General features: G+C 36.4%; 1 protein-coding gene across 1 annotated transcript in view; it reads right to left on the bottom strand.

The window, feature by feature from the left end:
- LOC104034235 (ligand-dependent nuclear receptor corepressor-like protein) overlaps positions 1-12474 on the bottom strand; it is an 88179-nt gene that overhangs the window by 2262 nt on the left and 73443 nt on the right. The window lies entirely within an intron of this gene.

Here is a 12474-nt window from a genome sequence, read left to right as displayed (position 1 = left end):
GAGGGCCACAAAGATGATCCGAGGGCTGGCGCACCTATCCTGTTGAGAAAAGGCTGAGAGAGTTGGGGTTGTTCAGCCCGGAGAAGAGAAGGCTGCAAGGAGACCTTATTGTGACCTTCCAGTACTTAAAGGGGGCCTATAGGAAGGATGGGGAGAATCTTTTTAGCAAGGCCTGTTGTGACAGGACAAGGAATAATGGATTTAAACTACAGAAGAACAGATTTAGACTAGACCTAAGACAGAAATTTTTTACAATGAGGGTGGTGAAGCACTGGAAGGGTTTGCCCAGAGAGGTCGTGGAAGCCCCATCCCTGGCAACATTCAAGGTCAGGTTGGCTGGGGCTCTGAGCAACCTGATCTGGTTAAAGCTGTCCCTGCTCGCGGGGGTGGGGGTGGGGGGGGGCTAGATGACCTCTAAAAGTCCCTTCCAACCCAAAGCTTTCAATGATTCTTTTCTGGTTTGCACATGCTCTTGTTACTCTGGTCTTTTCCTTCCAGTAGGGAAGAGAGTGCAATTGTAGGTGACTGACAGAGAAGACTTTAGTCAGCAAGGTTACTTTCTCAAATTTACCACCTCGCCAGACTTGAACCTTTGCTCTCACTTGCTGTGAGGAAAGTTAAAGCCTTTTCTTATGGCCATGGGATTAAGTGCACGTATGAGATGGTGCTAGGGCGGCCTGCTGAAGCCTTGCAGCTTTCCTCACTCCTACTGCTTAGGTGCTTTCCAGGCGTGGCCAGGAGAACAACTTAAAGTCTTAGCAATAAACAGAAATGCTGAACAGCTAAATGAAGAGATAGGGCTGGAATGTTGTTTTGTTTTGGGGTTGGTTGTTTTTGCTGTTATCTGAAAGGAGCATGTATGCCTTGGGAATCAAGAAACTGCAAACTATGCAAAGTGCTTTAAAGAACAGTATTTCTGCTGTGTTTAAAGCAGTAGCTACATGAACCTTATTTAATGATGGGCAAGTGCCAGACAGGAAAAGCTAAAGGTTCAGGCTTCTCAAATGATTTGGCATGTTACTTCCGTATATAAACTAGGAATTGTACTAAATCATTACGGCCCATTTTTCCAAACAACACTGTTCAATAACAGAGTGCGTACTAGGATTTGGTGTAATTGTGACCATGATTCCTTCCCATTTGCTTGGACTGCAAATCACAATGCAGTGTGCTATACTACTACCAAACAGCACTTTCTGAGTAGTTGACTATAATGGTTTTCTTCTCTGATGGACTGTCCTACGCTTTATGTTTTAGTTTTTGTACAGGTTTCTGTACAAGGTGTAAAAGGCAGGACTGATGTTGCAAAACTAGAACTGGCATATATGCTGGTAAGTGTCATGCAGCGATTTACCTCTTACAGAAGAACGCTAGGAAACTCGAGACTTTGGCATTTTAAGAGAATGCATAAAAACAGGAATAGAAAAATGTTAATGTTTTTTTTTCAGTTCCCCAGTATAAGTAACATCAACATAAAAAGCTCAAAGTATTTTAGGAAATTTTACCTTGATAAAAATAATGTGGAAAATAATATGGTTACAAATATGCATTAATATATTCATTAACCACTTAAGTCTCTCATCTCGCTTTTCATTCTTTTACCTGTAGTGATTCATTTTCTAGCTGTTGATTTAACAAGGTACAAAAATGGTGTATTTAAATACTACTTTTAAGGCAGAGAATGCAATTAAGGTGTAAAATTAATAGAAGCAGTTGAATTTCTCTAGCCAGATCCATCAATAGATGCTACTCTAAATTTTATTCTGCTCTGCTTACAAAAGGTGCACTGTGCATTAAGCATTCCTAGCAGAAGAAAGATATGTTTCATACAGCAACCCTCCTGTCAGGAAGAACTGCAGGTTACAGCCTGATGCTACCAGAAGCCATGAAGCCTATTTCGGTAGCACTTGGAATTAGGCTGTAGGGTATCTCTACTCTACACCCTCCTGGAGTTTTCCACTACCAATGCCGGCACCAGTATGAGGATGGAGGTCCCTTTAACTTCCTAGACAACAGGCATTTACTGATCTTATATAATGGTCTCTAAAAAGGTTAGAACTTCCAGTTCTGAAGCCATCTGTTTACTATTCCAGCAATTATCATCTGTTTTGTTTTTGTTCATTTGGGATTGCTGCTTTTATCAGCTTCCGTGCATGTGATTTGTGGAAGTCAGCTACAGGTGCTTCTGCAACATGGAACACAAATTCCAGTCATGGCATATTCAATAGTTCTGCTTTCACTAGATAATTCGAAGACAGGCCAACAGTGCTAAAAGCCCAGAAAGAAAGAAAGAAAGAAAAAGAAGAAACAGTCTTTTTTTTTTTTTTTAATTCTTTGTATGACAAACTAGTGATACTTCTTAAATTCAGATGCTTTTCTTCATCTTTAATTACACTCTCCTCTACCAGCCCTTGTCCTCTGACTGCTCTTGAAGTGCTGGTAACATATTTACTGCTTAATTTAAAAGATTTCATATTTCAGAGTGTACAATAGCTGATCCTGATCATTCTTGTTTATTCTTAGAAAGTAAAAATTTTAAAAAAAAGTATATGGAAACAAGACTATACCTTTTTGACCTGAAACAATAGCAATTTAAAAAAAATGTATCTCAGGGATTTTTGACTCTTCTCTGGAAGTGAGCACGTGAACTAGTGGAGAGGGAGGAGGCATGGGGTACTGCACTGAGGCTGTGGCCACACAAACATCATGTATGGTGACAGGACACACTGTTTTCTCAATGCAAGCTGAGAACGCCCTCACATGCTCTTGGCTTGCTTTGGATGCTGCTGCACACAAAACCAATGGGTCTAGAAAACTGTCGGTGATGACTCCAGGATTTTTTTTCATGTGTTGCAACTCTCAGTTCCCAAATCACCATTGCTGAATCATCTCTGAATTTACTAACTTTCAACAGCACTGGAAAAAGAGCAATTGCCTATGTTAATCTAACAAATCATAGCAGCCACGTCAGTATAATGCCAATGGACTCTGAAGTCCTAGCTAGTCTCCCCTGGCTAAGCAGACAACCCCAATGTGTGGTTAAGTCTCCAGGTCTGCTATGACCTAAAAGGATCATCTCTCTCCACAAAAATTTCCTCCTATCATTAAAGCAAAAGGCATTAAATAGAAAGGTCTTCAAAATCAACCTTCTACTAAAGCAAGAAACAAGGGGCTTCCACATGCTCCTAAGAACTGAAGAAACACTTGCTGTTTTCCATGCTTCCAGTTAAAACTGCTTGAATACAAGTATTTGTAAAATTTTGCATTTCTTTCTTTAGTTTTACCAAAATCATTGTTATGATAACAGAAATACTGATTTTCAATAGGAGGACATGAGAGCAATACTGAACAAGTTAAAAGGCTGCCAAGCACAAAAAGAAAAGAATATTCTTTGAGCTTCTTATTTTCTGTGCAGTTTGGAACTGTGTTCTTCAGGAAAAGCAGGAATTTGAACCTGTTGTATGAAAATGACAAAGTTAAAAAAAAAAAAAAATCTGGCTAGCTCAAGTCCATACATTTGCTGAGTTAGCCTGTGTCTATGACATCTCAAGGCCATGCAGAAAAAGTAGGAATAGGGATAAATGTTTTTTATCTGTTAGGTGACTCCTCAGCATTTCCTATCAAAGAGATTACCATCAACTGTCGTGTGTTTGTATGCTCTAAAATGACTATGAACATATCACTGTAGGGTTATGTTTCTCTAAATCTTTTACAACACTTATTTCATAGATAAAAACATCTCCATCCCAGCTAGCTGAGAGCTAGGTCAAACTGTTTTTTACCCTCCTGTCTGACAAAAATTCTGCAAACTGCACTTGTTAAACACCACCGTCAATGATGTGCAAATTGACAGCTTGGAAAGCGTAAGAGCATTCGTCATACCTAGCACTGATTTGAGGCTTTTACAGAAAGGTTTCAAGAATACTGAGTAGAAATAGTAAAACTTTAGCAGCATAAAAAAATTTTCTCTGTACAAACTACTCAAACGTTTCCCAGAAAAGGAAATAGTGGAATATATTAGGTTAAAATCTACAATGACTATAGTAGCCTCAGCATGCTTTCCAACAGATTGATTTGATAATGCAACATACATTGAAATTAAAGTAAACCAAGCACGCACAGTCAGATTTATTGTCTCTAAAACTCATCTTTCCACAATGCCAAAGTGCAACAACAAAGAAATCTACAAAGAAAAATTTTAATGTCTTATTTCCATTTATTAAATGGATTCTCGTTGTAATAAGAAATAATATTTTTCAGCTGAGCGGATGGAATCCCTTTTGGGAATCTGACAGAGAGAAAGAAATGCCCTGGAAATAGATGGCATACTCAACTAGATCAAAGCAAGCTGGGAAGATAAGCAATATCCAGATAAACAACATCCAGCAATAAACCAAGAGCTGGGTTTAACACAGCTGGAGTACTAAGACAAATAAAACAGTACACAAGACAGAACCAAGTCAGGAGGTGAACTGAAGGGAGACAAAAAGACTGGGTGAGAACTCAGAACCAGCCATAGTCCCAGACTGAAATCATGGTGGAAATGTTTATTTTGCTCTTCACACTAATTCAGAAATGTTTTCTTGGTTTGAGGAGAAAAAAAAAAAAGGTGGGAAGAAGAAGGGAATTAGGAATGAAATACATATGAAATACATAAGAAAGAGAACTAAAAGAGGCTAGTAGGAATGCGCTGAGTACTTGTGGCACATCAGTGAAAGAGGATTATTTACTGGTAGCTATTTCTTGAAGCTATGTATTGAAATATCCACACACTGTTCAAGCTTTAAGTTTAACTTGGATGGCTGTTGCACTTTTTATGTCACTAATTCATCTTCAAAGAGCACAACAGGAAAACCAAACAGCATATTGTATGCATTTTCAGGTAAAAGTTTGGCAAGTGGAATAGATGACAACAGTTTCAGAGTGCAGTCACAGAAATAACATGACTTTCTCCCCAAAACCAGTCAGCTATAGAAAATGTTCTCACTCCCTTAAACATGAAAGATCATAGGTTTAAATTGCAACTTCACTGCAGAAGTTGGGAACTGAAACAAGTATTAAAAAAAAAAAAAAATTAATCAGACTTGTGCAGCCATGGAAGTACAGAGCTCAGTCCTGATGGCTCTCCAAAATACAGGACAGATTTGAATGTATGTTGACAAGTTTAAATACAGACAACACTCCTACCCCCTTTTTAAGTTATAATTATTTAAAGCAGCCATAGAGAGTTATTTAGAACTGTGATCTTTTTGACAAGAATCACTATGTTTTGCGGTAATACAGATTATTTAGCAGTCCACGGAAGGTACAGGGTTCTTGAAGAACAATGAAGCAAAATATTAATGTAAGCTGTCACTGAAATGGGCATGAAGATGTGATAAAATTGTAGGGCATAATTTACCAGTGATGATAGTATTAAACCTGTTAAAGAAAAAAATAGTCCTATGATCTTAAATCGTTCATAGCATACTGTCTTCAAGATCTTGGAAACAAAAACCAGCGAAGAATCTAACAGTTGAAAGGAAGCATCATTAGTTTTATGATGAACATAATTCTTAGCATCTAGGCACCACCATGAAACAAGTCTGCCTCTGATCATCAGTTCCGTGAAAGAAAAAGACCTAATTTCTACGCATTATTAGAAGTTAGTAGCATGCAAATAAATTAAAAAACCCCTAAACACCTGTTGTGCAGATCAGTACTGTTGCATTTGCCTTAGAAACATACTATAACAGAAAAAAGTTTTCACTATTTTTATTCTACTTAATCATAATTAAAAATGGTTTTGAATGAGGTACAATAACACTAAGGCTTGGAGGCTCAGAACTACATATGCTGGTTCGGGCTGTTCTCAGAGGAAACAGAACGCCGCCATCTCAATACCGTGATGAATGCAGCTATGTAGTTCTTGTCATTTGAACTGGATTAGTTTCAAATCTTTAAATCATAATAGTTTTTTGACATTACAAATGCAATTATGTTATAGAGGGAGATCATCTCAGAAATATGATGAGACAGTCCCTGGGTGGTTTATAACTCACCAGACTTCTGAATTAAGGAAGGTCAAACAATAATTTGCAAATAAGTAATTTCCTTCTCTGACATTTCTACTACTCAAATATAATTTAAAAACAGCTGTGGGTAATAAACTGGTAAGCATGGAATGTCTCAGAACAAATATGATACACAAAAGAATTTCTTCAAACACACATCTGTAGAACTTTAAACTAGGAAGACACGTAACAACAACCACCACAATTTTAAGAATGGATACCTTAAGTATAGCTCTTAAATCTTTGCATTCCATTGCATTGCATTGCAAATAAATTTCTTAAATTTTAAAGATAAATTATTGTGACGGAATGTTTTGAAATTTATGCTAACTGCCCCAGTAAAAACATGAAACCGAACTTTAAGTACTTCCACCCCCCCCACCCCTGCCAAAAAATTTAGCCTCCATTCCAAATGGAAAACATGACACTTATATAAAAGAGCACCATTTAAGTGAGAATAAGAATATTTTTTTGGATTAAGAAACATATCATATGGCATTCTTAGAGCTTCTAGACAAGAATTTTTCAGCTAGGCTTCCATTTCATGTACAGGAAAATAATCTATTATTTGAAGCAAATAATCAAGTTTTCAATAGTTTGAAATAGACAACCTTGAGGGCAAGCCTGTGTCAGTAAAATATCAAGTATAATCAGTGCATATTTGTGAAATCCAAACCTTAGATAAGAGGAACCTGTGATTCAAGATCCATCTGAAAAGACTGATTGCCCTAAGCATCTTAATTTTTATGTATGCATGTATTTTAATATGAAATGTGAAAGTCTTATTATTCTGATTCCTAGCAGGACCACAATTCAGAAATATTCTACCATGATCTGCAAAGTGAAAACAAAGAATAAGAATACCTACATAAGACCTGCTTGGAAAAAGATTAATGTAGTCACATTACTCACTAATGGCTTGACAACTGATACAAAACATTCAAAACCAAGTAGAAATGCATAGGCTTATGCTTCTGAAAGGATTTTAAGCCCTAAACTAATGTTAAATTAAGGCCATTTCTACTGGTAGGCATGCAGTAAGAAAAGCAGGTCTAAAGTCGATCACCACTGAAGAAAGAGCTACAGCCAAGTTAAGATACCTGCCAGCTTAAGATACCTGCCAGAAGCACAGATTCCTTTTATATGTGCCTACAAGTGGAGACAGAAAGGAGCATGTGGCAGTAAGTAGAGGACGGAGAGTAGGTGAGCTGGCAAGCCACTGAAAGAAAATTTGTGAAACTCCTGTCTAAATTTAATTGGTGTAAGGAACGGATAAAGCTGAATGCAGACACAAGTCAGGTAAGTTTCTGCTGCTGAAAGAACAAATGAGACAGTAAAATCAGTCAGACTGACAAAATGAAACAAAAGAATACAGAAAAAAGCCTAGGTCTCTGTAAAGCATGAAGTTTCTCACTAAAGAGTTATATCCTCTTAATAGAGCAAGAGATACCATTATTTGTACTCCAAAAAACATTGAAGAATAATCTAAGCAGCCTTTACTGATGTCTAGAACATGAGAGAAATCAGCATTAGAAAAAGGTCCCCTTCCTTCAGTTATGAAAAAAAGGAAAGAGAAATATAAATTGCTCAACCTGTTCGACAAGAACAGAATGTCCAATTTGCCATGAGAATGGGAGCAGAAACAGTAACTTTTCGTGGCCAGAGCTGTTGGCCCAAAAGCATGGAGCTAGAAAGATGAAGTCTGTTATACATCCTGATTTTGGGAAAGACCTGTACCTTTACACTGTAGGAAAAAATTTAAAAGTAACCTGGTCTTCAATAAGAAAAAGTGGATTAAAAAGTAGGCACAGCTATTTAGAAAAGATTTATCCATTACCTGGGCTTGAAGAAATCTATGACAAAGGCTGTCTGACACCTTGCTCATGTGATATTATAAATCTCTTATCAGGTGTAAGAGAGTATGGACCAGCAGAAGTACACAATGACAAGTACGCAGTAAAAAACAAAAAGGGAATGAAATTGTGCTGCACTCATTCTGCAGTGCTCCTGAGAGTATGCTTTGGCACTCACAAACATACAGCTTGGAAAAAAAGAAAGCTGATGTGTGATCTGAGAAAGAAATAAAGTATGGTACTAAAGGAGAGCAAAGAATGAAGAGAGGATGCAGATGAATGTGGAACAACCAGAGCATAATGGTCTGAATGGTCTGAACAATGGTTCAGACATGGGTCTGAATAAAGTAAATGAATAAAAGCAATGGCGTGAAATAAACAGTTCAGCAGGGACCATGGCAAATGGAGGTTAGGCAGTTCTTTATTAAAGGCGTAGGCAGCTACAGTGGATCACATATGAAGCACAAGTCAATGCTGTATTGCTGTAAAAATACAGGTATCATGATATATATCATATCATATGACATATATCATATAATAAGCAGTGGGATAGCTAACACTGGAATAGATAGCCATGCCAATGGTGGAATTCTCATTATGGGAGCTAAGCCGTTATGAGAAGTGGTTAGATACCCTGTCTGGGCTCATCCGCCCCCCTGAAAAAGTGTGCACACCTTCTACGCTTCTGTGAGAGAGGGCAAAAAGGTAGAAAGCTGCAAGGAAAATACAGGTAGTCTGACTTATTAAAGTGAGTAATATAAAAAATGTTGACAAAAATCACACATTGAAAAAAAAAAATAAAGTGAGCATTTAGATGAGAAAACAAATCAGTCGGCTGAAAGCTGAATCCAATATGGAGGAAAAAGAAGTAACAGAGGGAGGAGATATGAAAACTGAGGTAATTCAAGATGATACCTTATGCATTGAAAGGAAAAGATGGAGAGAGATGTGTCTCAAGAACAGCATTATTTTATCAAGGTACACTGCAACCAATCAAAACATTATTTTGAGTCATAACCTGTTTAGGAACCTGATAAAAATGTGTGGAGTATGTTTTAATTATTGCTTAGTTACAATAATTTCAATATTTTATTTGACTAGCAGTGAAATAATTTCTATTTCCTTTTCTAGCTTTTTATTTTTTTAAAAAGGATTTTTTTTTAAAAAAAAAGGATATTTAAAAAAATCCTTGCAAACAACAAAGTAATTAAAAATGCCAATTAACTTCTAAACTGGGACCTCAATCTAGGTTCTATTTGCAGTATTTCAAAGAAGTGATTTTCTCTTATAATGGTACATTAGAAATGTTCTTAGTTCATAGGCAGCACATATCCCTGTACGAATACATATAGGTACAGGTCTATAAATCATCTGTTTCTATATACCTGTATTTGCTAAAAAACTTAACTTGGGGTTCCAATCATTTTCTTCTGATTTGTTTTAAAATATCTAATAATATCTTTTAAATAACTAGGAAGTAAACTCTGTTAATGAGGACTCCATAAGCTTTCTTTGCTAGATTACATGCCCAAGAACACCGTCGTGCTTCATATTACATTGAGACCACAAAGCATGACACTACCTCACTAAGGGCAAAACTGTCAAGCTATGATGTTGCAGTGGTGTGCGCATGTGAATGCAAAATGCTGCTCGCAAAATGCTGGGCTTCCCATATAAACAATTTCCATTCAGATACATCCATAATTAGTTGTTGATCACTGTAAAAATATCTGGCTTAATTAGAACATGAAGGCTGTCAACAGCTTTCAGAAGCACTCAGTATACTAGGGAACACTCAAGATTCAGGGCCATTTTAAAGGGCAGAGAGTCTTTCTTTTTCTGTTGACCACAGGAAACACCAGAGAAAAAAAGGCTTATGATAAGAAAATGCTGTCCTTAAAATATGGCAAAAATCTTATTTGTATTAAATTAATATCCAGTTACCAAATGAATACAAGGAAGAAGGAACATAAAAAATGAAATATAATTTCTAACAGCTACCAAATGTTTACCTACATTTAAAACAAAATTTCAGGCAAGTTCATAAGATTTAGCACCACTCTGTAAAGCCCCGCAAACAAATACTTACTTTCTCCTGAAGTATTTTAAAATAATTAAAACATTTCTACTAGCCTCAAATCTTGTTTAAACAATGTCTTTAAGGCACAACTGAGTAATTATAGCAAAACAAAAGGACACCGCTAGCAAAAGGACAAACAGTGAATAAATGCAGCATTCTATCTGGCTTGAAAATCCGAAGGAGGTGTTGAATCATCAAAGGACAGACTATAACTAGCTTTTGATTGGTGAAAGAAGAATTAGAGAAGGAAAATCTACCCAGGAATACATGCAAACAACAGCCCAGTCATCTCACACCGTTTTAAATCTTCCCCTCAATTCTGGAACCAGAATCTGCACTTTTTGAATGCAACTAACTGAAGATGCTAGTATAACACACTTTAAAAAATTTGGTGACACCCCACCCACCCACTAGTTTTAGCACATAAACAACAGAGGAATGCAAACTAAGGCACAGTCCACATGCCTCTATGAATTAAAGCATCTTTCTTGAGCAGGAATATTTTCCCAGAGCTCAACACCAAAATGTGGAATTGTCTCAGTATAATTAACCTGCTCCGTGGTGGTCAGACTGCATAAATACTTTATTTACAAGTTACATCATCACAAGCTGTGTTGATTGACCTCTATCCTTTTCTATCTAACATCAACCAAAGCTCCACTTTAAGGCAGTAAACTTTTAACAGAAGAGAGGATTTTAAAAAGGGTATGTACTTGTCATATTTTCAAAAGCACTATGCAGGCCTGGGAAATCTACTACTTTCTCTTCTAGAGAAAGGCATAAGCAGAAAGACAGAAGCCTGCCTATATTTATATAGTATTATCAGTTCCCTAAAGAAAGCTGAAAAATTTAACCATTTCTTCAGGACTGAGAACAAATAGGAACGCATGAGTATGAGTTTCTCAGTTTTTGAGGAAATCAAATTAAAGAGAGATAACAAAGCAATACTGAATAAAATTATGAACAGCCCCCCCCCCCCCCCGGTATAAAACTGGGTATATAAATACTATACAAAGGCTTAATGATCATGACATTAAAATACAGAAATTTCCTTGCAGGTAAAGGAAATGAAAGACTTCAGAGTTGAGTTCGTCGAAAGAAATCTACTATTCAAATAAGCAAAAATAAAAATCCTTAGCTCAGAACCCTCAAAAGAACATGAGGAACAGCATACCCCAAGGCAATATGTAAATGACCACGGTTTAAAAGAAAACAGCACCCAAAATTTATGCACCTCACACTAGATCACATGATGGGAGAGAAAGACAAGGGAAGGACAGACTATATAATTGCATTTGGCAAGTGGAATTCCAGAGTGTAAAACAAGATGGAGCATTAGACTGTGGTATTGGAGCTGCTGTTGTTGCATTAAGGGGAATGAGGCAGAGACCATTAAATTCATTTAATGAGTCAGGATTTATTATACATGTACAGTCAACTATATATCAAGTCTACCTTTCTGCTTTTATACTTCTGCATTAAAAATGGCCCACTTACTGAGAACAGTCATTCATTTCAATATTGTTTCTACATTTTCTATTAACTTTCTTACTTTGTTTTATGGCTGTCTGTGAAAAAGTAACTTCTTGTCTGGCAATTACAGTTACGAAAATTTCTATCTGCTTACTCTGCACCACAGGTGAAACTTATTCTGAAGCCAAGTAACCTTCTGATAAAAAGCCTTTGTGAAAAGAGCTAAGACATGGCTGTTGAAAAGGATTTCTTGAAATCAACAGATATAATGAGTGTTAACACTATTTCTCTTTTGCATTTTACCTAACCCAATATTTTAAATACACATTAAGAGTGTAGAATGTGCTCCTTCATGAAAGAGAAAGCTGATGAGACTTGCTAAAAACAATCTTTGTTGTCACTAGATCATTGGTGTGAGACTAATGTCTTCCACAGTTGTAGGAAAGCGATTCACATTGTGCAGCCTTATTGCTACTGGATTGCACTGCTATAAGACAAATAAGCAACAGTACTGGAATATTCATGCCATACTAATATAGATGTGTAAAAAGAGTTCATAAAATTTTCCCTCCCAATTTTAAGAAAATTTCTGGTAATGGAAGCCAAGTTTAAGAAAAGTTTTGTCTGTTGTCATATTAATATAGATGTTATTTTACATGCACAATCAAGAGACCAATTAGACTCATAAAAATATCAAGTTTTCATTGTTAGATTCCTAACTCTTGTAGTCAACTTTGAAATGATTACAAAGATTAGCAAATTCTCATTTTAAGTACTGCACTAGCTTGATCTCATTAAGATAGCGTTTAAAAACAGCCTTCAAATATAATGAAAAATTAAAATGGAATATTTATATTCTCTGCCAACAAATACAATAGATTTTCTTCTAAAACTCCAGACTACTTGAAGGAAAGCCAAATTATAAGGGAGAAAATGGAAAAGTTCATTTTAAATGAAGAAAATATCCTAGCTTCAAGTGATTGGAACTGATTTCTAAAAGCTTTTCTGTGTGAAC

Source organism: Pelecanus crispus, chromosome 4 (genome assembly GCF_030463565.1).
Source record: "Pelecanus crispus isolate bPelCri1 chromosome 4, bPelCri1.pri, whole genome shotgun sequence".
NCBI classification, from domain to species: domain Eukaryota; kingdom Metazoa; phylum Chordata; class Aves; order Pelecaniformes; family Pelecanidae; genus Pelecanus; species Pelecanus crispus.
The sequence above is the reverse complement of the archived record's forward strand: the minus strand, read 5'-3'. Positions and strand labels throughout refer to the sequence as shown.